The 27824-nt window shown below is 38.8% G+C and overlaps 1 long non-coding RNA gene across 1 annotated transcript in view; it reads left to right on the top strand.

The window, feature by feature from the left end:
- LOC116444313 overlaps nt 1-27824 on the top strand; it is a 37882-nt gene that overhangs the window by 5153 nt on the left and 4905 nt on the right. Inside the window, exon 2 of the long non-coding RNA XR_004240274.1 lies at nt 17704-17774. This is a non-coding gene — a long non-coding RNA (uncharacterized LOC116444313). The remainder of the gene's footprint in view (nt 1-17703; nt 17775-27824) is intronic.

Here is a 27824-nt window from a genome sequence, read left to right on the forward strand (position 1 = left end):
AGCCTCACACACTAGAGGGTACAGGCGGTGGCAGAAAATACTTTGTGGAAAGTTTTCCCTCCATTTCAAAGCTGCAGAAGGTGGAATCCCTACAGCTTTACAAAGTAGATCATTATATAGGAGTCTATTTTTGATCTACCTAAGTGATCATTATTGGTTGTGATCTGTCATAAGCTCTGCCCAGATGGCAAGGAAAATGAAATTCAGTGAATTCAGAACTGATCCACATTCACTTGCCTGTTAAGTGCCCATTTCTGTATGAATGTGCACATTAACTACTTGTATATTCTGAAGAAAGCACTGTAGAGATACAATTTTAAGAGAATATTTGTGACTAAGCTGGCAGTTATTCTGAACTCAAGGAAGTTTCCTGGTTTCACTCTTTACCAGTGCTCTTTTCACTGATGAGAATGAAAGAACCTTAATGGCTTGCAAACCTTGTAAATAAAATGAACATTAAACAGGCTGAGGAAGCTGTGGAGCTCACTTTCAAAACTATGTTAAACTTTTCAGTATCACACAGGAAACCCACAGGGTTCTCAAAATTGTTCTGATAAACTACGTCTAAGATTGAAAAAGGAGATTCGCTTTTTTATTTTTGCGTCCTTGAGTTATATAAATTGTGGAAAAGACATCTGCATGAGAGAAGGAACAGGAATTTGCAATGTTTCATTTGATGGAAATAACTTCCAACAAGGCACAGTGGGGAAAAAAAAAATTCACTGAGATCTCTGAACCAAATTGTACTTAAATTGTGCTTAGGCTGAATAATTGCTGGTGACTTACATGTTAGGTCATACATCAAACTAGTAACTCAAATATTTATTAGTGATTCAAGTATCAGTAATAATAATACTGTCTATTTAATCTATTGACTATTTGGTCTAATCAGTTTTATATTCTGTCCTCTTAATACTCAGTGTGTAATAACAAGTTATAATATTTTAGAGGGTTCACTTAAGAAAAATGCCTTTTGAATTGGGTTATTTAAGAATTACAACAGCAACTGACAAGTTATTGCAGAGAAATAATTTGAACTCATCTCAATGTAAATGAATTTTCAGGAAATGTGTGTCATACATTACTTCACCTGTGCGAGGTAGTGCAAGATTAATGACAAGGAATTAAAAGGAATGTAGAGAGGAGTAGGAACTAAAAGTGTCACCCTTTTCCACTTCCCATTAGGATAGATAGAATGGATTTTTAAAAAATTATATTTTTTTATTGAATTTTCTTTTATCTTTTACTGCATGGATCAAATTTTATCAGTACACTGTTTTTGAAGTGGGGCTGGGAGAGTTTTCAGTGCCCTGCTCTGTTAGCAAACCTCAGGCTGGGGTTTGCCAGCAAAGGTGTCATTTGCCTTTAGTCCAAATACATTTGCTTAGAACAAGATCAAGGATGGCTCTAGGATGACTCTCCTAAGTTTTATTCCCACGAGGGAGGATATCTTGAAGCTGTTTTGTCCTACATGTACTGGACACTGCTGCAAGAGTGATTTCGTAGTTGCAGGATTTGGACTTCCCAGATCTCCAAACTCTAACAGTAGCCCCAAAACAATGTCTATGGTGTATGGAGATTTCTCTCTCTATCTGTCTCTCTTTCTGGACTTTCTTTCTTTTTTTAAATCATTGTGACCTTTATCTTTTCTATCAGCTTCTCCAAACCTAGGAAGGGATGATGGCTATATTATTTAAATGAATAAGTTCCTTTGTGGTTCAGCTGATTCAGCCAGACTTGAGTCTGTTTACCAGCTGAGGCCAAGATCCTTCTAGCACAATGGTTGCAGTTTACTTAAATTTTTTTACTTTAAACTTGTAGTTCTCCTCACAGCCCCACTCTGTATTCATGTTCTTCTACATCAATATCTACATTTCCTGAGCTAGAGAGCAAGGTAACTTAGACACTATGGCTGTGCAAGTTTGACAAAGCATAGCTTATAAAGAATGACTTATTTGTGGGGAAAAAAATCCCAGTGGCGGGGATTCAGAACTTAAGAAGTACCTGAAAGGCTGTATTTAGTCCAAATCAATCTCTCTTTTATTTCCGATACATCAGGGAAACCTCACAGATGTTTATTGGAGTTCAAAACATGAGTGCAGGAAAAACAGTGACTACTGGGGTTTGGGATAGCTTTTGCTGCTGTGGTGTTCATCACCTCATATCCCTTACTCTGTCCTTGGCCAAAGTCATTAAAGTATTGAGAGCCTAGTCAATAAATTGAAAAACATGAATGTACAGACAAAGGGTTCAATTCCATAGGGCTATAAAATACAAGGATTTCTTTTTATACCATGAGCTCATATTTCTGAGTCATTCCTGGTTGAAATGTTTATCTTTAGACATCCCTCTTCTCCCTTGTTTTTCTTTATCCAGTGTTAGTTATACCTGCTGGGCAAGGAAAGCAAGATTGTTTCTTGTTTTCTTGGTACTACAGAACTGTTCTTTGGAAGATTCTACCTCATGGTGTTTTTCACCATTTTCAGTGTTAGAAGTCATTTTACCATCTATAGCAGAATTGCTGGGATACCTGTACTTGACTTTTCCACACAGCTCATACTCTTTCTGCAACTGAAACAGACTCTTACTACAAGGGGATTTTAAAATTTCATGGCTTTTTCAGCTTGTTTATATGACACAAAAAATTGAGTCCTTCTTATTAGTTAAAGAGCATATGCAATCCAATGATGTCAAGAGTAAAGGTGAAGGACATTCATATCTTCTTTAGGGTATGCAGTCTACAAATACAAGATAAGCACTAGTTTTTATTAAATTTATATATTTTCCCAACCATTTACTTTTAGCATTTTTCCTCCCTTATAAAGTTTCAAACTGTATGGTGCTTCAAACAAGGGGATTATTGTAGATTCTGATCTGAACGCTCCCATTATTGTTGTTGGGTTTGTATGACTTCAGAGCAAATTTAAAACAAAAAGACAGAAGACCTCTGGTTTCTAAGAAACTGTGGTAAGTCTAGAAAGTTATACACTTAGAACCATTTTGCTACCAGTGGAGATGGTGGAGATTAAGTATTTTTATTTAGTAGTAGCAACTGTCAAAATCAGTTCAGCCTGCATAGAACAAACAGTAACAATGCAACTTGCTGGACACCTAAAAGTTTTTTAAACTGAAATGCAGAAGGGTTCTGTTTAGGACCTTCTTCTCTCATGAATATATATACACATATATATGTATTTACATTATACCAGGGCTTCTTACTTTTGATCTTCACGGTACAGCTGCAGGCTCTGCCTTCCAGGGATGTGTAATGAGGTGCTCTGTAATTCTCAGGTGAAAATTTCTGGGAAATCTGGTAAAATGTCATCCTACCCCAGTTACAGGGGTGAGATGCAGTTATCTTAGGGAGCAAAGCTGGGGAAACTAAGGGTCACTGGAGACCAAACAAAATGGTAAGGTATGAAAATGACAGTATCAATAAAAGCACATATATTAAGAATAAAAATAAACACTAGCTCTGACTTTGGTTAGACAGAAATGGTCAAAGTAGTCAGGTTAGTAACTATACAGACCATAAAGATGGAATTGATAACGATTTCTTGCCTCAGTTTGATGTATTAGAGAGCATATTGGAAGGAACTTATTATTCTCCTCAGTTACTGCTGGGATTGAAAGCAGCTACAATTAAAACCAATTATTTTAAAAAAATCTGAACTTGAATGCAGGAATTTTTAAATTGTCAGCCAAGGAATTATCTTCAATAAGATAATTAATAACTGTAAGGAATTTTTGGAAGATAGGCAGAATATTAATTTTCAATCGATATTCAAAAATTAGGTACAGGAGGCTTGGGTAATTTCAGGCCTAAGAAATAGTTCAACAGCCTATATAAGTTAAATAAGAAAGTGGCTGATACATGACTCAATTAATAAAGAATTATAAGGTAAAGAACAGAACAGCAACCCCCACTGGTCTCTGGTAACTGCAATGAGATATAATGAATTCCTTATGACTTCTGCCTTCTCAATTTGACTGGAAACTCAAAGATAGAGCTTAATATTGTGTCTGTAGTGTTACTTCCACTGCAAGCAACATGTAACAGGTGCTGCTGTGACTCTACTTCTGAAGACACTGAGAAGCAAAGGGAGGTCATAGTCCTCTCCTTCAGCCTTTAGGACATGCATTAGTGTCAAGAACAGTTTAGTGTGAAGATTATGGACCATATTTTTGTTTTCAGAGCAGGAAGAGAATAAAAATTACTCAGAGAAAAGCTGTGAAAAAAAATCCCACCGAAACAAGTAAAGAAAATTATACATTTGTCTGTGATACGATAGATCAGTCACTAATTCGGGGATTTTTTTTCTGATAGTAGTGCATACAATCAATTGTGATGTAACTTGGAAAAAATAGATCAAATTCATATCTAACTTGCATTGGAGAAGGAAAGAAAGAGCTCTATCCTAACTGGTAACCCATATGTAACCTCAGTACTGTCGATACCAGAAAATGGTGTGAGCAAAAATGGATGGAGACTTTCTCATTGGAGGGGGATTTTCTTTGGCAGATTCACCACAATCATGCTGGAGCTTTTGTCTTTATCTGGAGTGCAGCCATCAGTTTCAGTGTTTAAACTATTTAACTGTTTCACTGTTTGCAACCATTCTCTTAGAAAAAAAAATCAATATAGAGCATATCTATTTCTTTCAGGTACTTTACTTGAAGTGGCTATGTTTGATTGCAACATTTTTAGGAGAGAGTTTGTTTAATTTATGAAGAAATGAAATGTAAAATACAAAAAGGAAAAATTTGCAGGTCCTGACTTTTTCCAACTTACCAGCTGATGCTGCCCAGTGATTATTAGAGTAGGTAAAATTAGCAAAAATTATTGGTTTCAGATCTAATTCTTGAAGAAAAGCTAAATAAAATATTTCCTGAAATAAATATATGTGCAGAAATTAATTTCGCATATATTGCAAAGGCTGAATCTTGATATTTTTTCTTGAAAGTTTATCCAAAGAGAGGAAACAATAGACAATGCTTAAGTAGATAAAAGAGACTATGAGAGCTGTGAAAAGGAGATATGAAAGCCAAGATGAGCCAGTTTGATAAAAGACTAAGAGAAATAATATAGTACAAAGGCCAAGTCAAAGTTTAGCCTTTTCTGAACTTGGCAAATATTGGCCAAGAAAATCAGCTGAGAGAAAGGTACCATTAATTTGAAAGACTCTCGATATATCTCCTAGCTGGCGTCTTCAAGCCTTTGGAGGAGCAAGGATAGTTGCGAATTTTGACATAATGTTATATAATGTATCAAAACATATCTATTTTAGGGCCATTAAAAGTGATGTGAAAGCTCTCTACGTCTTGCTGCTCCTTTGCTTGGACAGGTTATGTGGCAGTTGTGTAATTAAGTATCACTTCTGCGCAGTTTTCGAGCTGCAGACTAGGCTGAGTTTCAGCCAGCCCGCAGAAAGCTGCTGACTTGTTTCACAAAGACTTTTGGTTGGTTGTCTGGCTAAGGGAACATATCATTAAGATGCTGCATTGCAGGTAATGCAACTAGGCCAAAACCCAGTTTGTGAACCCAGCAGGTCCAGTCAGTGGCTTGCTTTCTAAATGAGTGCTTTTCTATATCTAAAGTGATATTGATCATGCTGTATCCTAAATCTTGGACTGAGCTTTTGGTACCTCCTAGGCAGGAGCCCATGGCTTGCTTTTCTGCCTCATGCCCATTTGGACTGCAGGGTTGGAGTACTGGCCTCTCCTTCCTTCTTGTTCTCTGAAACATCTGCTGACATTAATAAGCCAAGGCAGCAGAGCTCAGGAGTGAGGGAAAAAAAATTACATTTGTTAAGCCTGGAATAAGATTTTCTGATTAATGGAATTACAAGTGGGATAGATATGAGACAGCGGTTGTTATTAAATAATTCTGCTTATTTGCTCAGAAAAATGAACTGCATGCAGCATTGAGCTCTAGAGACTGCCTGACTATAGTGGATGAAAGATCAGTTGGGAGGTTTGCATTTGTTTGGTGGGAAGCCAACACCAGAATTGTTTTAACGGAACCTATCCATAAAATGCTAATTGTCTAACAAGAAGATTTTTCTGAGGTTGTAAGGTATAAAGAAAGCAGAAGAAAAATCCCACAAGTAAAATTTAATCAATTTATGGTTTTATGTTGTTTTTTTTTTCTTCCAGTACAGTTCACAGAAGTTCTGGTTCCTGTCCCTAGACCAGACTTTGCCCTTGTGGGTGTTCTTTCCTCACAAAATTGTCCTACACGTGTCTCAAATGCAACAGCAGTTCCTGTAGATTGTCTCCTGTCAATGCAGACAATGCCTGGGCAGACAGATAGGGGCTGCTACAGGAAAACAGATTTTCAAGTGTCACAGCAAGTTCCAGGCTCAGAATTTCCTAGTTACTTGTTCCTTCCTCCTGCTGTTATAGAGCTACTTGTAGCCTCCTGGAAAGGTATGACAGCATTTTAATAGAGATTTTGAAAAAAATAAATTAGCAAGAGAACTATGACTGGCATTTCTATGCTGAGATGCCACGAGCTCTAACCTCCCACTGATGAAAAATTCAGCTGAAGCCAATTTTGATTTTTTTTCAATAGCTTAGAAAGCTTGTTTACATTTCCAATGTACACTTACTCATGATCAATTTAGGGTCATCTTTTTCTACCATAATTATCTTTAAAGTTACATAACCTTTTTTTCTCATCTTGTCTTTACTTCATTGATGTATTTATAGCGATATAACATTTTAGACCTTGCAGCTGTGGTTTTATAAGGTTAAACAAAATCTGTTGATTTTGCTCAGAAATTAGCTGCTTCTTACTCCGAACATGTTAATATCTGTTTTTCTGCCTTATACTGATTTACGTTCATCTCTCTCCAACATCAGTGGCCAGTATTACTTATGGTATAACAAATGAAGTGTTACTAGTGCCTTGTGAAATGGCATAAATAACTCCTTGTCTCTATGGAAAACACTTTTCCTGATAAGGAATTACAATTGTTTTTTTCATGTTGACATCACATCGATAGCTTGTAGTCATATGATTGACTGATACATCTACTTCCTTCTCATTCATTGTCACTTACAGACTGGAAGCCCATAGTCTGTGGCAAGAAAATGCCTGTTTCTGCTCTCTATGGACATGACCATAGGATTTTTCATATTACATACCTTTTCAAGGTCATACAGTACATTACATGTGCTTCTGTACATTAATCCATTTCTACACCATGTTGACTATATTTGTGTCCTTAGCAAATGACACATATTTTCTTTTTGAGGAGCAGAAAATGCAATTTTTTTGAAATCAAGCTCCATTCCTCTGAGTGAAGAAATGTCTTGAAAGCTAAGCTTACCTGAAATATAAAATGGGACCTTTACATGCCAGGTTTAGTAATAAAGACTAACTTCTACAGTTCTGCATTATAAATCTTAAAAATTTAATTTTTCAACTGTTTCTGGTTCATCAAAAAGAGTGTAATGAAAAGCTATTGGAATGATGACTTCAACAGGAGCTTGATGTTAATTACATCTCCATCATTATGATGAAGAACCTAATCTCTTTTAAGGTTACTGAAATCTCAGTTGTGAATGGCAACACCAGATTATCAGACATCAGCCTGAGCTTTTTCTATATCGTGAAAAAATTAAATCAAATTAACACATCTAATTACTTCTAATGAGAACTGGGGACTAAATAACTCCATGCTAGATAATTGGGTGTTTTAATTGTTTGACTAGGTTGAGTCAGGAGGGGGGTAACCCTGTAATGCTAATGTTTGTACTTCACGTAGCTCAGTACTGTGTTCTATCTCTTTAGTACTTTTGATAATGACATACCATTTTTATATCTGTGATGAAATATTTTCTACAATTTTCACTGAAATATGAAGTAGTGAAAAAAAGAAACTTCTTTTGCTGCATCTCAATCGTCACATTTCAAAAATGTAGAGGTGATTTTAGAGAACTTATGTTGAGAAAAAATCATTCAGTGAGGGTTTCTGACTGTCCTCAGAAGGCAGCTTGGCTTGTTGAGAGACTTTTTTACCTTGTTTCACCTTCCTAGCATTACTTATGGTTATTTTCCTTGAGTGAAAAAAAAAGTTTTAGGAATTCTCCTGTTCTAACTCATCGCTAGAATGGAGTAAGGATGGGATGAAGATCAGATGTGTTTCATCTGGGGCAATAGTATTGCAAGAGCTGATGAAATATTGTGTGGTTTTATAGGGTTATCCTGGCCCAGCTTCCTGCATCTGGAACTTGCTCACCACTACACTGTGTTTGGGCCTCCTGCAGGTCCTTCAGGGAACTGGATCAGAGCCATCTGTGCCAAATCCTTCACCATCTGTTACCAAGTCATCACCCTGGTTGCTTGCTGCAAGGCCTGGACTTGCTCGTTTGTCTCAATTAGCTGCACATATTGATTGGATTTGCTCTGTTCTGTAGGGGAAGATGTTTTGTGACTTGCTGGTAGGAGTTCTGTTTCCTGTGGTGAGGGGCTTGTAAATGTTGCATGAGCTGGTAAGGAGATGTCTGATGGAGATGAGATTAGGCTCAGTTTATTGGAGGAAGAAAAAAGCTTTGGCTACGTGAGGGGAAAAGCCACTGGGATTGAAAATAAACCTGTCATTTCCCTCAGAGGAAGGGGGAATGGGCTGTCCAGGCTGCAGCCTTGTGCCCTAGTATCTGTTACTGCACTCTACACAAGGTCATTGCTCCTCTTACTTAGGCAGTTCTGTATTCCCAACAATTGCCACTGCAAGAGGCAGAGCTTGGAGTTAAGCTTTAATATTTCTTATGCTGTTTTCCTGAATGCATTTTCGTAACTCTTAGAATAACATTTTTTTTAGCCTAAGTGACAAATTAATATAATAACAACAAAATAACAAAAATAACAAAAATAACAAAAACAACAAAAATAACACTTAGGAAGAAGATACAATACTAGCAATGCAAGTGGATGTAAAAAGAACAAAGCCAAACACCCAAACAATAAATGTAAAAAATGTGTTAAAACCATTTTTTTTTCCTTGGTGAAGCACATTCTTCTCTAGAACTTTTTCCATAGTTTTAATGATTATGTTTGAACTTTTGCTCTTGTGTCTTTAATAGTAATCTCTGGTTTTATGAATGTAATCATGCACAATGAAGTAAGGGAGCACACTAACACACTTGCTCCTACTTTGTAGGCAAGGGCCTAATGTTTCTAAAACAAGCTGCTGCTGTGACTGCATGTACAGAAGTGGCAGGTTCCTGGGGTGCTGATTTCCACGAGGGTTCAGGGGTGGAGTAACAAGAGTGGCAGCCTAAGGCAGCCTTGTGGCCCCTGCAGCTTCCCGGTCACATCCCACAGTGTAAGGGGTGAGGTTACAGCTTTGCCAAGGGCTGCAGAGGCACTTACCAGGAGCAGAAAAAGAGATGAACTCTGGCATCACAGGGTCTATCCTCTGGTCATTGCAGCCCCTTCTGCCTTTTCCTGTCTCTTATCCTCTGCTAAGGTTAGATGTGTTTTCCTTACGTATCTTGTCCTAGTCTATTCTCCTTAATTTTTTCTTGTCACTGCCTTTTTCCCAGCCACTCTTTGTACCCCACATGGGAATTCTGTCTAAGTACTGTCCTTTGCTACTCTTCATATCCAAAGTTGCAGGCGCTATTGCAGCTATCTGAAATTTCTTGTGTAAGCAATTTTCCCTTTTTCTAGACACAGAGCTCATCTTTTGATAGGCTCACTAGATGTAGGGAAGACCAAGCTAGACACTTCAATCATCTCTGGTGGCTGAAACTTGGTGCAGGATCCTCATTCTCAACACTGAGTTGTCAATAAAGTTTCATACTGGATTAATAATTGCTTGTTTTACAAGGCATAAAGACAGAACTCCTCCTTTGATCTCATGAGAAAGATAGACACGGGTATAAAGCAGAGCTAGCTTGTGGAAAGTACAAAATAGTTTTGGCATGCCCCACAGATGAGATTTGGATGACATTTAAAAGTCTCTGCTGCTGAGATTAGTTGGCTAATGCTCCTGAAAAGTTGTCACTGGCACCATCGTTTTCAGTCCAGCATTGTTCTACAAGATAAATTTGAGTAACCTGCATTGCAGCAAGCAACTCCTCCTTGAATTAGCCAATTTTGAATAGAGCAATAAACTTTGCAAGAAGGCCCTGAGTCTTTGTATACATTTAATGATGTTCTAACATCTGTGAGTTGCCTAATTTCCAAAGGGAGGAGTGCTCTCCCCAGCTCTCACTTGTAATCATCATTCCACATGCTGTACTCCAAACAAAAGCACTCTGCTGTTGCACTCTGACATCTAATGAGAATGATTGCTCTCCTACCAAAGGAGAAGAATTGCTAAGCAGCACCAAGGCAGCAATTACGAAATAAAAGCAGACATTTCCCTGCTGGTGCTGTGAGAAGGTGGCAGTGGGTTTGTAAGGAACGGGACTTGACCCTGGGCCGGTGAGGTGCAGGCTGATCATTCTGTATTTGATGGAAACTTTCTGGAGGATTTATGTTTTATCTAGTCTACCACCCAATCTTTTTCTGACCTGATTTTGCGTTTCCTTAATTTCTGGCGCCTGCAGGACAGTGTGGATTTTGTTGTGTTGACATCAGAGATGATGTTTGTTGTGACAGTGGGACAGACTGACCTGACAGGCAATGGAAAAGGCTTTCAAAGTAGTTGAGGCTCAGCTAATGTCTTGTGCCCTGGCCAGACTCTGCCTTAACTGAAGTATTAGAGGAGATGAACTCAAATAAACAATTAGGGAAAAAAAAGACTAATAAATGTCATGACTGCTGTAAGGTCATAAAAATTTTCAACTGAAAATGAGCATGCCCTGGCCCAAGGTTCACCCTGTTCAGCTGTCTGGTGTTCAAGCCCTGATCTGGTGCAGCTGAGCCATGTGATTTTTGGCTCACGTTTTTGAGGCAGTTGTCAAGGCATTAGGAAGTTGTGCGTGCTCATGTTTATAAATGTGAAAAATAGAGACCGAAGTGGAAATGCTGAAAGAGTAAAAATTAGTGGCTTAAGGATCCAAAGGGAAAAGTATCCCTTGAGAAGATACAGAACCCTAAGGGAGAGGCAGAGATGCAGAAGATGCAAATTCAGTGGAATGTAGATGAGCAATAAAAGGTGCAATGGAGTGTGACTATCCTCTCTGCCTGACCAGCAGTGATTCATGAGGGATTCATTGGGATAGGAAGTCTGGTAAAGCTCAGCCTCATAACACCTCACTCCTAGATGCTTGTTCTGCTTATTAGACAGGAAATAACTGCTTTTCACTCCAAAGTTGCATTCATTTTTCCCGCAGAATATCTTTGTATGGAAAAAGGATGCTCCTTCTCCCCTAAATGTGACTGATGGTTGTTTAACAACAGGAGTTTCAGCAGAACTTGGACTAAAAAGAAATGCAAATAATTTCTATAGACTGCAGGATTATGAAACCTAGACTTCTTATTTTTACTTTCTGTTAGAAGTTTTAGGGTATGAGGATACAAATATAATTCAGCCTGAAGTCAGGGCAATGTCTAACCTCCTGTGCAGTTTAGAATTTAGGTGACACTTTGCTGCTCACAGCACATGGGCAGGCCTGGCATCCTCAGAGAAAGGTACTTCATCCACACATCAGGGGGGATTTAGCTTTGTCCAGCTGGTGTAGGTGTGATACATCTGATAACAGAGGCCTGTTCTTGTTCTGACACTGATAATGTCCATATCCCTCCCTAATCCTAAGAAACATACTTTAATGCCTCTGGGGATTTTTTTCTCTCTGAAATCTCTTTTGTGATTCCATTTTTTTTTTTTTTTGGCAGGTTTTCGAGGAAGGGAGAAAACAAGGGGAGTCATGATGACCAGTTTAGCAGTTTCATAAACAAATGGAAACTCTGGTATCAGAGTTATGGTCGGCTATTTAAAAAAGAATGTGCAACAGTGAGGGTGGTTTTGAAATTTGTAATTTTCCTGGAGATGGAAATAAATGACTGCATCCATGGTGCATAACTTCTATTAAGAAGTTGATGTTTCAACCATAAAAAAAGTAATAAAATATGCTAGCAAAAGGATATGCCATGTCACATCTAACCAATTCACATACTATAACAGCTATGCTAGTGATACATCATTTCCACACCCCATTTATAAGGATGTTGGCATACCTGAGCCTGTGTGCTTGAATGAGGCAGTGGTTTTCTTCATTCCATTTTTTTTACCCAAATTGTGAAAGTTACAGAGTAGAGAAAATATAAATTTGTTCTTCCTTGTCTCCAAGAATGGATAAAACAGAGATACAGAGTTGTAAATAGGAGTACAGCATTCATGGGAATATTGTCCTCAGAGAGGCTCCTTCAATAGGGTGGTCAGAAGAAGAAGACTCCTTGATCAAGCTGATCAGGAAAAGCTCTAACCATCAGGAGAGCTATTTAAAGCACAGAGTGCATAGCTTACTTCATGTGATAGCAAACTCTCTGCTGCATTTGGATTGCATTTAACCAGAAGCCATTCTCACCTGCTAGACTCAAGGTTTGAAGGTTGTAATAGCTGTGCTTTAATTTAGGAAAAGCAAATAAGAGTTTAAGTTGTTCTCTAAACAGCAAAAACTGTGCCATACATAGGGAATGTCAACACTTTTACAATATAATATGTTTAAAGAAAATTTCCTGAATTGATGCTTCTTAATGATGTAAATCTAAGTATCTTCCTGGGGCAGAGAGTGTTGTACAAAATCTTACCTCAGAATTGGTGACAATGTCCTAAGCAGAATTGCAGATTGGATGTGGAAGATTTCTGACAGCAACTTAGCCCAGCCCATAATCTGGAGCAAAACAATGTGTGGGCAAGTTTCACCCTTTAGCTGAGGATTTCTTGTATGCCACTGGGCAGGCCCCTTAATCTCTGTGAGGTGGACTGATGCTATCTAATTTTGAATTGCCTAAGAAACCTGACATCCTCGGGCTTCTGGATAGCCAATGAAAAGAGTATGGGACCAGCAAAGAGCAGTACAACTTGCTTGTCTCAGTAGGTGCTCCTTGGAGGTATGGCTGCTGGATTTACAACTCTGCAGTCCTTCGAATGCAACTGGGTGAGTTTAACCTTTCTCTCTGTCACTTCTCTGTCTACCAGCACAGTTATTTAGATTCTGTATTTTTATCTCTGTCCCATTTCTTTAGTTCACTGGACGTTAAGACGGTTACCTTGGGCTTCCTCCACTCTTAAAATAACAGGATGTTGAAATGCAGTGAAGCTGCTGGCACCATGTAAATGCAAATACCTGTACACTATAAATAAACACCTAAGTACTAGCTAAAGAAAAAAATCCCAGCTTTGTGCTAGTTGCAGTCATATTTTTACTACTGTCTATTGAGTGTTCTGTTAACTGAAAATGTAATGATCCTGTTCAGGGCAGCCTTGTCACTTGTACAGAAATAAAGAGAAAACTCTTGCAATTCTGAGCAGGTTTTTTCTATCAATTAGTTAACTCTCAGGAAGTCATAGCTGCTAAGGAGATATTAATAGCAGTGATCAAAGAGAGAGATCACAAATGTCAGAATTTCCAGCTGAAGACATAATTACCCTAAAAAGCCTTTTATGTAACTTTTTGCCGCATCTGCTGGAATTTATGAAACACAAAAGAGAAAGTAATCATCCCAAGAAAGAAATTAAAATGCTTAGGTTTTCTTATATTGTATGCAAACAGAAGATTTGTTTTGTTTGGCTTAAATACAGGTTATTATTTTTTAAATTAAGTAGTTTTTAAAATTGGTGGAACTAAAGAATTCAGGGGACAAACAGGCAGCATCCCAGAAAGAAGTGGTGACCAACTAATGACTTGCCTACAAGCAAGTTGCCATGGAAACAAGATCACCTTCCTTCTAAATGCATGGTGTTGAATATTCAATATTTGTAAGATATCCTTGATATTACAAGTAATAAAGTTAGAATGTCAGAAGGGGTCTTTAATCCACTTTATCTGGGTGCTGAATTTTTTCTAATATGCCCCTTATTCAACCATTAACTCACATCTACATGAAGTATATTCTCCAGAAAAACATATCGTATTGATCTGAAAAGTGTGTGCCTAATACCTCATCTGAATTTGAGCCTGGCTTCAGTTTAGTCAGCGGTTCTTGCTGTGAATTTCTGTCCTAGATTAGACAACTCTGAATATCTGTGAAAGTTTCTTATCTGCTGTGGTCAAGAAACCCTCCCAACTTCTCTTTCTTAAACCTTATCTTCTGCAGTAAGATTAGTCTTTTAATAATTTTTATGGATTGCTTCCAGTCTTGAAGAAATATGGGCTAGATGTGGAGATTAAGAAATGAATGTTTCCTCTTCTTTTGTGTCTGCAAGCTGAAAGTGGGGGAAACCCAACATCACCTGTCTTGTTCCATGTTGCCTTGTTTCCCTGCAGAAGAGCAGTTGCTGATTATGTGATGAATGCAGTCAAAAATGGTGTAGGATTTGGGTCCATTTCAGCTGAATGTGCTTTCAGAGGTGCTGTAATCACAATTTTCCTTTGAAGCTGCACAGTGAGTCCCCATCACTCCAGCTCCTGGCTTGACAACCAGCACAATGCTCAGTCTCATCATGCTCCTCTTCTTCCACCCATTATGGGTCTCAAAAATGCAGGATCAGCAGCTCCAACAGTGCCCTGTAGAGCTGTGTTGTGGGGCAGCCACCCTGGGATCCATATCTAGGTGATACAGTGAGCCTCAACTATCATGATTTACGGCTGAAAGTGAGGCTACACCAAGCAGGTAGATTTGTGATCAGTTTGCCTGTAGTCCTTCTAAGAGACTCTGACCTGGATTTCCCCTCTCTGCTCTTGCAGCTTCAGAAGCTTAGTATTGCAGTGTGCATTAGAATTAGTCCTAAGTGTTTAATATGTCTAAAGTTAATATAGCAAATGTGTGCTTTAGTGGAAATTTTATCTACAATAAAAGATTTTACACATCTGAGGATTTCAATGTTTTAAGCAAAATGTCTTCAGCATTAAATATTTCTTTCTTTTTAGAAAACAGGAAGCATTATAAAATATTTGAATCTCATAAATTTTTTCAGTTTTACAGCATGAGAAAAATGTGAAGATAAAATTACACAGGTTCCACCTCCCCCCCATTTGTTTTTCAATTTGCATCCAATTAAAAATATGTTGTTTACGGAATTTCCATGACTGATTTAAGTTCTGTTGAATTTAATGCCATAGCCCCATTTTTCCTCATCTGATCATAGAGACCAAACTGGACTGGATTGTAGCCAAAAATATTAGATTTCTTTATGCAATTTTTATTCCTTGAGAAACAATCATGCACTGTAACTGAACTGCAATTACCTAAATTAATCAGAAAAATCAATACAAAAAAAAAATCACCACCACACATAATAGGAAAATTGCCATGTTAACATAGAGAAACTGTTCTGAAAACTGTATTTACTAACTTCATTTCTTCTGTTCAGTGGCAGCTCCCATGGCACCCAAGAAAGCTCTAATTATGTACTGGCTCCACCCTCCTCCTTGCTAAACAAGGACAGATGGAAAATTAGCAATGGATACTTTGGAAGATTGTCCATCTACTCATGTTTCTGAGCATGAGGAAATGACAGCAGCATCTTTTTCACCAGGAAGGGTGAAGCTTTTCCAGAGGAGTGCACTCATACACTTGCCGTGTACTTTTGGAAATGACTTTTCATTGGCTTGGGAAAAAAGAACAAATTAATATGTAGCTATATCCGCTTCTGTCTTGAGAGCTCATATTTACTTTCACACAGCTATTCTTGCTGCATTAGGGGAAAAATTATGCATTTCACTCCCTTTTTCAAATATGAGATTTTTCCAGTGACTACAAAGGGCTATGAGGATATTAGCACACTAGCTAATTAAGTTTATTTTGCATTCTTAACATTTAGCTATGCATAAGGGAGCTATACAGGGAATTTGAAGAATCAGGTATTTTGGAAAAGATCAGGCCTTATGAACATCAGAAATTAAAAGCTTTAAGTCTTTTTGCAAGCATGCATATTTCAAGGATATTTTGAGGAGCTGTTGTCCTCAGAGGAAGCGATAGACTCATATCCCCTGGATGTTGCTGCCTAGCTGAAGAAGTCTAAAGCTTTAACTCTACATCACTTAATGAACAGCAGTGATGGAGCTTAGGAGGGAATTTAAATTCCAGCTAGATGCAATTATCACTATTATTATTATTTTATGTTCACATGCCTTCTCAGGCAGGGATCTTGCTTTTTAGCTTGCAACTTTCCTCAGTCCCATTATAAAGTGAAATACCAAACCCACCTAAATCATCATTCACTAATTTAAGGTGTTTTGCTCTCTGTATCTACAGTCATTGGAAAAAAAGCTTGCAAAAAACAACTACAAAAAAGAAAGTTGCAAAAGCTATAAGGCAGGGGACTCCTTCCCAGCCCTGCATCAAATCACAGCATGTCAGACCATCAGGCTCACAGCTGCTGTTTCTGTGGAATTATGCTGTTTAAATTTGCCCTCACCTTAAAATGGTGTTGAAACAAAGCAGTCCTCTGTGACCCAGGGCATGTTAGTGCCTGCTGTATCTCTGTCAATGTAAGTAATTGCCATTCTTTCCTCAGTAAACCCAAACAACTCTCCATGTTCAGGCCCTTTGCTGTGCAATATGGACTCATTTTCTTGTGTTGCGAGTATACAATTCTCCAAGTTGGCAACACTGTGGTTGCTCTGTTAGTTATGAACAATCAGTCCTACTGTCAATCCACCATAAAAATATAGACCTCTGTGTGCTCCAGAGTGGTGGAATTCAAGGGAATTGAAATTATTTCCTCTATACATAGTGTGAATGCATGTGTCACAGAAAGTAGCTAAATACATATGTATATAAAAAGGTATGTAAACTCTTATAAGGGTATATATACATACTCATACATATAAATAATTTCTGTTTATCTGGAACTAATGTGAAAAAAACTGCAGCAAATCATACCCTGCAGATTTAAATTTCATTCATTTTGCTGTGCTCCATGGTATCTCAATTAACTGTAGATTCAGGGGTAATTCATTCTTGCACTTGCAGTGTTACCAGGGAGAGGCATCTCTCAGAGCCATCTCATTGCCTAATAAATTTTACTGCTCTTAACTGTGAGCATTGACTGGTCTGGACAATCTGTAAAATGAATATTTCTTTTGTGGTTGCCCTACAAGATGAAGGACTTCTTCGGGAAACCAATGAGAGAATAATTTTCCTAACAATTTCAAGCAAATATTAATTCTGACCTATCTGAAATTGAAGAAAAAGCTGAAGTCTCACAAATAGTTTTCAAACAGAAACCCAAACGAAAAATGAATTGGTCTTGTGAAAACATAGGAATTTAATGTTTAAAAATCTCTGAATTGTGTACTTAGATTTAATTTAATTTAAAAATATTGTTATAAAGAGGGGAATAATTTAGAAAACTTGAATAGTGTACTTCCAAAAGGTTAAAATTTGTTGAAACTGATTATAGGCTACAAGAATTTCCTGCATTAAAAACAGATCAGTTGGCAGTGGAAAGAGATATTTTCCTTTAGAGTCACTATTTTTTTTTTAAAAAAAAACCTTCCTGAAAAAAGAAGATCCTGGCTTGCAGTCTGGGTCTCCTTTCATACCTGAATTCAGCACCAATACATAACTTGGAATCTGTGCCCCAAACCTGCTCTTTTATTTTTGATGTGGAGGACTCTTCTTTTGTTCTATTTTAGAACATGTAGAGGAGGAAGAAGTCCTGCTGGCTGTACCAATACCTTTGGGACAGAGAGGAAATGACACAGAGGTAAGTTGAGATCAGCTCCATGTTTTTCCACATTTTCCATATCTTGACACAAACCATGGGAGAGAGAGGGGCTCTGTGTCTGATGCTGTGCCCAGGGCAGAAAGAGAGGTGAAGTTTGTGGGGTCACAGGTAGAAAGCACCTGGCTGTGTAACAGCTTTTCATCTCAGAGGAAAGAAGCAGCAATCTCTTCCGTCTGAATGTGCTCCCTGGAATGTGCTCATCCTCCCTCCCAGCCTGTGGAGCATTAGGTGAACAGTGCACGCTTCAGCCTCTGTGCTCTCCTCCCAGCCCCATAAATACTTCCTGCATTTAAGCTGCTCTCTGCTTACTGTCATAACAAATAATTATAAGAATTTATAATGTGTTTCTTTAGCCCTTGAGCTGTGATTGCTTATGCATCTCTGGTATAACTCAGTGGTTAACAAAGGCTGCCTTTGCCAGGCTGTGTTCTCTGTGTAGCACGATGCTCCCGGGTAAGGCTCAGTCATCTCCACTTTATTGCTCACATCCCAAAGCTAAGTGAAGAGGAATCTTCTAATTCTCAGAGAGGTGAATTTCCATCATAACGCTGATACCCTAATGCTACACTTCACCTAGCAGCCAGCACTTAGCAGAGAACCCTGGGGACAGCAAAGGGAGGGCTGGGGAAAGCAGACGTGAAGGATTTCACATTCTGTGTCATCACTGTAAGGCTGTTTATCACAATTTTTGCATGAAAATCTTGTTTGGCAGCAATCCTGCCCCTCCTCCAAACTGACAGTAATTGTATGACTACATGGGTGAGGGGAAGACAAGGTAATTTAGAATACCACTTTTAATGTTAATTCTTTTATTAAGACGCCAATTCTGGGAAAAGCTTTATGAACGAGGTAAGTTAAGGTGCATGTGCTGTATTTCTCATGATAAAAGAAACATGAGGACAGACGTTTTAGCAGGACTTGTTGCATTGGGACAAGGCATAATGGTTTTAAACTAAAAGATCATTTAGGTCAGATATAGGGAAGAATTTCTTTGCATTGAGCATGGGGAAATACTGGAACAGGTTGCCCAGAGAGGTGACTGTTGCCCCATCCCTGGGAACTTTCAAGGTCAGATTGTATGAGGCTCTGAGCAACCTGGTCTAGTGGAAGATGTCCCTGCCCATGGCTGGGGGGTTGGATAGATGACTTTTGAAGGTCCTTTCCAACCCAAACTATTCCATGATTCTATGAGAAACCCTCTCATGCTGGTCAGTAACAGGAATGTGCCTGTGGTAAAGCTCCAGGTGAAGCTGAATGTACAAACCTTTGAGCAGCAGGCAGGATGAAGCAGCCCAGACTCAGACACATTTAGAAATGAATACTGTGTGAACTGCCTGGCTGAAGGACAACAAAAGTAGGGAAAGAGCTTTGGGGAGGAAAAGGTGCAAGCAGCATCAGGATTCAAAGTTGTGGGAAGCTAAGAAAAATGATCCATCACTACTAAAGCAACAGGACTTGTGTTTTCTTCCTTGGTGTTTTTGATTTCAATGATTATGGTCAAGAACCAGCTCCTGGGTAGAGCTTGAATGCCGCTTTGGATCCTAGGCTGGCCTAGAGTTTAAGCCTGAAGCAAACACATCAAAAGCATATCGCATTTTGAAAAAACAATGGCGCAAGCAGACACATATTAAAAAAATTTTTTTCTAATGTTGCAAGAGCTTGGTTAGTTGTCCTGCTTTCAGCTGGGATAGAGTTAATTTTCTTCCCAGTAGCAGGTACAGTGCTGTGTTTTGGGTTCAGCATGACAATAACGTTGATAACCCTCTGATGTTTTGAGTGTAAATAAGTAGTGTTGATTCTAAGGGAAGGAATTTTTGGCTTCCCATCCTCTGACAGTGGGGAGATGCACGAGAACCCATGAGGGAGCATGGCCAGGGCGTGTGCATCACTTGTTCTTCTTGGGGTTTATTCCTCTTTCTTTGTTGTTTTCCTTTTCATTACATTTTTATCATTATCATTATTATTAATATTTTATTTTATTACAATTTTATTATTAAACTTTTCGTATCTCAAACCATGGGTTTTACGTTTTTTCTGGTTCTTCTCCCCAGCCCATGAAGCTGGAACAAGGAGCTGTGTGGCTTCATTACTGGCTGGGGTTAAAACACAACATTAGGATTTGGAGAAATGAAGGGAGTTGTTGTATGTCCATATGTTATTTCACATTTAACAGTTGGAGTTCTTTTTATATCGTCATAAAAATGTTGTCATGTCTTTTCTATGTTTATACATTCCTCTTGTAATTCCTCACTCAAATGTTTGAACACACCTCAAGTAGTTTCTCAGTTATATTTTATTTGCTTTCTGTGCCCATGCCTTTCCCTGAACAACAACTTATTGAAGTTTTGGACTCAGCTCTGCATGGAGTAAAAAGCCTGGTTTCTTCCTAACACTCACTCATTACTCATCTGAGGAGGTGCTGAATGGTTGAGATGACAATTATATCTGACCATGACCAAATGGCCAGAAAGGTAATGTACCATGCTCTGGGATTCAACTGCTGAACTGAAAGGGCAAAAGATGATGTCCTCCAAATTTAATATAAAAAGAAAACAGAAAACCACAAAAAAAAACCCAAATAAAAAAGACCCCAGACCTCCCCTTCCAGATTTTCTAGTAAGATGAGAACTGAGCAAGGAAACATAAAACTGCCCCTACAAAAGAAACATGTAAAAAAGTTATCTGGCAGTGTTCACATAGGACTCTTTCACAGCTGACTACAATACACATAGAGTAGAACTGTCATTTCCTCCTCCTCTGGCCAACCCCAGGTCTTCTCTCTGCTTCCCCAGTTGCTGCTGTGCACCTTCAGATCAGAACATTTATTTATCCCAAACAGAAATGACATCCCCAACCAGCTAGATCAAACCCCATCATTACTCCCACTTCCAATGTCCCAGTTTATATTTCAGAGCTGATTTATGGTACTTGCCTGCCTTGCTGCCTGAATGCCCCAAGCAATTGATTCCATAATGCCCTTCTTGTAAAGAAATAATGCCTGAATTGCTCACAGGTTAGTTCTTCCATGGCACTCCATGCTCTGGCTCTTTTCAGTCATTCTCCATTTCAAAGAGCTCAAAGGCAAACTGTGATACAGGATTTTGATTATAATGTTCAGACTTAGTGCAGTAAAAGTGGAGTCAGAAAAAAATACACTGCAGGCCTTTTGGGTTATTAAATGAATTTCATACTAGCATGAAACCCACATAAGTCCAAAGAATTTATTGGGGTTTAAACAGTGTAAAGAGCTGAATTTGATAACCTGTCACAAGCTAGGAGAAAAGGGAGTTAAAGTGCTGCATTCCTTAGAGAACCTTATAGATTCACTGGTTATGGCTGTCGCTGTTTGGGGGAAACTAAATCAGTAATAATTTTGGTTTGGTTTGTTCATCCTAATTTTATTTTCTCAAACAAATGGTGGTATCCAGGACTACATTTTATTCTTGTTCCTTTACTATTAATTAATTCTGTGTTAACTTCTGCATGATGATTGGCACTTTAACATTTAATAGGATGTGCATCTTGAAGAGATTTACTGTTCAAACAATAAAGGATGAAAATAAATCTACCACTGCAGAAAGTAAATTTTAAAAAAATTCCTGAATAATGAGTGTTGTCAATTACAGAAATACTTTACTCTTGCATGTATGTTCTGCTTTTTAGCTGCATAATTATTTTCCTCCCATTAATATTTCAGGGCCAATATTTTTACAGTATTGTAAGGCTTGCTGCAAAATCAGCCCTAAAGGAAAATGCAGAGCTGGGGGCAGATCTGACAAATCGGACACAGAATAGGAAGTGACAGGGAACTAAGCACAGAGTGCAGGTGTTTAAATGCTGGATTTCTCTTTCCTGATCTGGGAATTTGTGCACAGCAATACTGATATCTTGAGAACCAAGAAAACCAGAGCAGGAGTTGAAATCTGCTCTTCACCAGGACAAACAAGGTGGAAATCACAGCACAGCTTATTCGTGGTGTCTACCTCATTCCAAGACTCATTCCAGCAAAACTCAAACTGGAATTGTGAAGCCCTTGTGTGGCACCCTGGAGGATGTGAGGGGTGGCAAAGTGTCCATGCACAGAGACAGAGGCGTGGCTGGGACTAGCTTGGCAGCTGGGTCCCCATGAAACCACCACTGCCCCTTGCTTTGCATGCACAAAGAAAAGTCTGCACGCTATTTATTTTCCTTTCACTGCTGTTATACTGATTAAATCTTCTCAATACCTCTCCACCACATGATCCAAAGCAGAGGAAATGGGGACACCTGGGAGATTTTATTCATCCTCCTGGTCTGAACTAAAACAAGACAGGTGCAGGTGCACCCTAAAGGACAATCCACCCAGGTAAATGTGGGCACATGCTTGTGTAACTGCAGGAATCAGACAAAAGTCTCTGCACTGCAAATACAGATGTGGAGTTTAGAATACATATTTTTACTGCAAATTATTATGTAGCTTTGGCTGAATTAAAAGTTTTCAAAATATCAGCATGTGTGATTTCTAAACCATGTAACTTGTGAAACCACATTAGCTTGCAACACATGTACCAGGTGCCTCGCTGCAAGGCACGAAGCAGAATCTCTCTCATGGTCTGGAGAAAACAGAGGTCTCCAGGAACAGTAGAAAAGATCTTTAAAGAGAAAAAGCTTAAAAAATTCGCAGGAAAGAATTTTTTCAGGAAGGCTTTTAAGGACCAAGTAACTCTCAATTGCTACAAAGTCATCATATGTAGGCTCTTATGTGATGTCCTCTGGGTTTCCTGGGGTTTGGAAAGTATTTCTGTACTTCGCTGAAATACAACTGAAAGCCCTAAGCCAGCACTAACCAGGTGCACATTGGACTATTGGAAGAGCAAATAAAAAAATCACAGAGAGAGTAAGGGCAAGAGAAGAGCCAGAGTGGAGCCCCCAGTGTAACAACCTTGTCACTGTTAACAGAGCACTCCCGGATGTCTTTAATCTGAGCTCCTTTCATCCACAATTCCAGGCAGGTTGGAAAGCCAATGTGACAGATACAGAGCTTCCAAAAGAGGAACAGGCAGTTTTGAAAGCACCACTGCCCCTTGCTTTGCTCGCACAAAGAAAAGCCTGCACACATTTATTTTCCTTTCACTGCTGTCATACTGATTAAAACCCCTTTTGGGTAGAGTTTATGAACCTGTTGGAGGCTGCTCCTGGGTCACGTGCACACCCATCTTTCCTGACCTCTGCTTTCCTTTTTGTTTCTTTGGTAAAGCCCGTCTAAAGTTTCTTTTCTCTTCTTGTACAGAGTTTCCTTCCCACCTTTCAGAGGTTTATTGCTATGATGCCTTTCCTATTCCTTGATGCCTTTTAAAATTCTCTCTTTTTCACCTGTACTGCTCCATCTTGTCTGGGAGATTTCAGCTCACTCTTAACTCCATCCTTTCCTTCAGACAGATAAGAAAAATACTAGTTCTTTAGGTGTCTGTCAAGCTCTTCAGCATACTAATTGCTGTTTGTCAAAGAACAATCATTAAAATGCACAGTGACTGCAGAGAAGTAGCTGTAATGGCCTGAGATAAAAGTGTTCCCTCTGTCTTTGCTGCTGCCCCTGAGCAGGTGGTTGCTGCCCTGCAGTTCAGTGAAGGACACTGCTTTCCTCAAAACCTGCTTTAGTGCCCAGCTGGCTGCATGAGCTTCTCGACTATTAATTACATCAGCTCCATATAAGTGATAGTCAAAGTGGTGTAAGTTGCCAGACTGGCCCACTCTCCTATCACTTCTTCCTGGTATATTAAATTTTTTAATCTCCTCCTTAGCCTTTCTAACAGCATTAGCTTGAATCACCTAGACTTATTCAGTAATTTTACAATTTTTTTCTGAGGTGGGTGAAGCTGATCTGTGTTTTCCTGGGAAACCTGCCTTTTGTGGTGGTAACCACTAGATTAAAAATAGCATAAGGAGCTGAAGGATTTTGACAGCTGGTTGGGAGTGTGTTGTTCAATATGTCTAGTTAGAGGTAATACACACATTGGCTCCTCAAGGATACACAGTCTTCCTAATAAGTTTTTGTACACACAAGAATGTTTGAATTGTACACAAAAATTGCATAAATAGTGAGATCCCTACAATATCATCCAGATACAGACCTACTGAACTAAGCATGCTTTCTGTAAGTGGAAAATCCCTCCATCAACTCAAACTGAGGTCTAAGAGATTTCTAGTTTGAACAAATATACTGTACAGAAATGTATTGTAGTCCTAAACTCATGAAATCTTTGTGGTTCTCTCACCAAAAGTGCTTGGTTTTCACAGAAATATTGAGTTCAATTATGTTTTCACTAAAAAAATCACCTTCTCTCCATCATGCTGCCTTCCACAAGGTCAGTTAGGTACAATATAGACATCAGTGGCATGGGCAAAGGTTTCACACGCCACTTTTGACTCTCAGCATCATCTCAGTTATTTCAGTGGGTTTATGTGGTTTAACTGCCTTGAACTTAAGACAATGCTATTAATGAGGTACAAGAAAAAAATTCAGATTTTCTTTGAAATATTTATTTTCTCTCAGGTTTCCAGACAAATGAAAACGTGGGAAAATTTATCATAATTTTTACTCTATAGTCCAGGTCTAAGTAAACTCAGCCTCACAGATTGCCTGTGCCCAAGTGTGGAAAGGCTTTGAGAGACCTCTAAATATTACAGTAAGTCTGACAGAGATAGAATTGACCCTTATGTAGTAATTTAATTTCCAGATCATGGAAAAAGCGACACTTTTTCACACATGTATTACAGGGTTATGAGGGCAGGGACTGTGCTGAAGGGCAGGTAAATCAATTTGACCCTCAGAAAGCAAAATTTGTGAGAAGGCAGTTTTGATCTATTTTGTCTCCTACCAAGACAGTTTGGCAATTCTGACAAAATGCAGTGCCTGGCAGTATTGGGCTTGCTCTAACAGCACTGCCTGATTGTCTCTGCTGCTGCTGTTGACTTCTTCCCTACCTCTGCTCCTTCGTGAGGCACCCCAAACTGGATGCAGTGTTTACTGGAGTCACTAGAGTTTGTTTGCTGGACTCAGAAGACCTGAGCTCTACCCCAGAGAGGGAACTACTGTATTGTTTATTTATGTCCCCAAATATCCCACCTGGAATCATCCTCATTTCTGTGCACAATATTGAAGACACGATGCTGGCAGCTGTGCTCTAAGGAAGAAAGAGGGGGAAAAGCAGATGGTAGAGGGAGAGACTGGCAGTTAGAGCATAAGCTTTAGAAATCTATAATATTATGGATATTATGCCACAATTATAAGCACCTTTGCCTAGACTGCTCAACAGTGGATAACAAAAGGATCAGAAAAATCAGGGAATCAATAAGACATTCAGAACTCTTTCCTGCTACTACCTTGTTTCATGTTTGCTCTGTGTATATCTCTATTTCACAGTATTTCAGTAAAGCAGGAAAATGGCCAGTCTTAAAGCTGAGCTGTACAACTCACCCGTCATGCATTGCAAACTACTGCTTCAGAGATTTAGTACATGTCTAGACAGGGATCAATTTTTAAAATAAAAATTATAATACTGAATTAAAGAGAGTTATTACTGTGTATTCTAGTGATCATAAGGATCAGTGTTCCTCTGTTCTCTGGACTTTAGAGCAATTTCAGGGATTTTACCCTGTTGTCTTTACAGAGACAGGAAAAATGCAATTTGTTAGTGTGCATGAATAGTATCCTTTAGGGTTTTATGTCATTATTTGAGCAATTTACAAACAAAAGAATAGCCTCCCCCAAACTCCTAAACCTAGAGATATCCTTTCAAATGAATAAAGGTTTAATGTCAGTGGTATTCTGTGAGCTCTTAATTTTTGAAAATTGTAATTAGGACAATTTTTATAGCAAGTCAAATAATTAGATGTCTTTTAGTGTGGAGAAAGATTGAGGTGCTGAAGGAAACAAGAAGTGAGGTAAGAGTCTTGAATTCAAATGAGTATTTGTAGAATGTCCCTGCACACATATCAAATGAGGATATTTTTGAGTTGATGAAATCAGATGCTGAGCAGCCAGTAAGCCATCAGCTGTTTCCTTTCCGAATTCATCTTTATTATTCGGCCTCTTCCAAATATTCAAGAAATGCAGTATCATACTTTTCAAACCACACCAGAAAACCTGGTAAGCATACTCACAGTGTCCCTCAGTAGCAAAGATAAGCAGTCCTCACAAGAGAGACATCTTTGACTTTGGTGAAGGAAAGGAATCGGAGAAAAGGAATTGACCCTTCTACAGGTGTTACCAAAATCCCACCCTTTTGTTTTCTGTGAGGTTGTACATGTGTATGCAGACACACCCCTGGATGGCTGAGCTGTCTCTTTCCTTGCTTGTATCAAAGGCAATCCTTCTTTCCTGTAGCTTATTCAGCAGGGAAATAGCCTGCTCTGCTTTGGCAGGAATCTCTTTTGGGGTGACACCTACAAAGTGACACCTTTCTAGCCTATCTTTCATGGGCTGATAACAAGCTAATGTCCAGTCTGTCTGTGGAGTCCTGTGAAGTTAGGCAAAGAGAAAATGCTTCTTAGAAAATGAGTACAGGGAAAGAATTCCCATTTTGCTTCAACTGATAGACTTGACAAGATCTCAGTTATATTTACAGGAAGGCTAAACAGATGGAGGTTGTCTCCACTAACACGTGGTTGCTAAGGCAGTCTCTAGCTGAGGGTTCCTGGGACTCTCAGAGTCGCTGCAGAGGTAGGGCAGGAGGGGATGTGTATTTTTTCTCTCCTGCCATCTGTAAGCAGCGAGACTTTTGCCTCCCACACTCAGCCAGAAGGTTCCTATGTGACTGAAGCAGGGGAGATCTCTTACCTGACAAATACTCTCAGTAGGAAAGTTCTCAGAGAAGCAGCAAATACCTCTGTAAGCAGTGATGAGTGGGAGAGTTAAGGAACTTGCACATGGTTAGAAACAGCTAACACAGGGAGAATACCCAAGAAAAAGGAGCAAAGATTTGATTGTATTAGTGCATCTGACCCAGACTACTGCTCAGGTGGATTCAAGGTTTGGAGCAGGCCTTTTCTGCATCTTTTATGGTTATTTGTACCATGTTACCTGCAGTGAATCTGCACTATTATTTGCATTAATAAAACTAGGCCCTTCACAGGTAACACAAGGAAAAATTTTGTTTTGGATGAACTGCTCATATATGTCCTATATACACAAATATTTGCTTGAGCCCTGAGAAAGAGCTATAGGCTGTAACAGTATGATTTGAGCCTTTTATATGAGGGGAGGAAGCGCCAGAAGAAGTAGGCAGGGAATATGATTTAAAAGGCAGAAAATAAAAGGAAATAAGATGGTCTGTTTTCTTGTTCATTTTTGAGCCAGGAATAGGCACTGAAACACTGGGAAACCTGTATGATCTATACTGTTAGGCTTGCATTCATAAATAGAGACACTAACAACTGGTATCTTTACTGACAAATGTATCCAAATACAAGGTCAAGGAAGGAATTACTCAGAAATGGGCCATGTGAGTAAGATGTTATTTGTAGTGACTTGCTCTCAAGTTTATATAGATCACCTGTAAACTTACACTAGAGCCAAGCATTTTTCCCTTACCTTAAGTCAAATTCATTTTTAACCATAAAATGAATATTCCAAATAACTCTGGTACATCAGCAGTTGAAAGCTCCTCTGGCATGATTGAGCTTTTCAGTGAAATGTAAGTATTTCTCAATTACAAGATTTCTGTAAATGCTTAGGTAAGGGATGGTTCAGCATCCTCTGAATTTTTATGGCCTTTGGTGGATTAAATTAATGGATTTTAATGTGAATATCTGCTCTTCCTTGTGGAAACTGAAAAATTTCCAGAGGTGTGTATTGAGATATAAGAGTACCAACCTTATGCATTGCAAATATTATGCACTTCACTGCAGAACACCAAAGAGCTGAATGTCATAGATTTTCTCTCCTATTTTTTTACAACATGCAACATAATACTGAATCAGTGTTATCTAATTACCTTATTTTTCACTGTCTTGTTCATTTTGGAAGGAGCTTGAAAGGGATTGGTTGGT

This window comes from Corvus moneduloides, chromosome 5 (assembly GCF_009650955.1).
Source record: "Corvus moneduloides isolate bCorMon1 chromosome 5, bCorMon1.pri, whole genome shotgun sequence".
Lineage (NCBI taxonomy): Eukaryota > Metazoa > Chordata > Aves > Passeriformes > Corvidae > Corvus > Corvus moneduloides.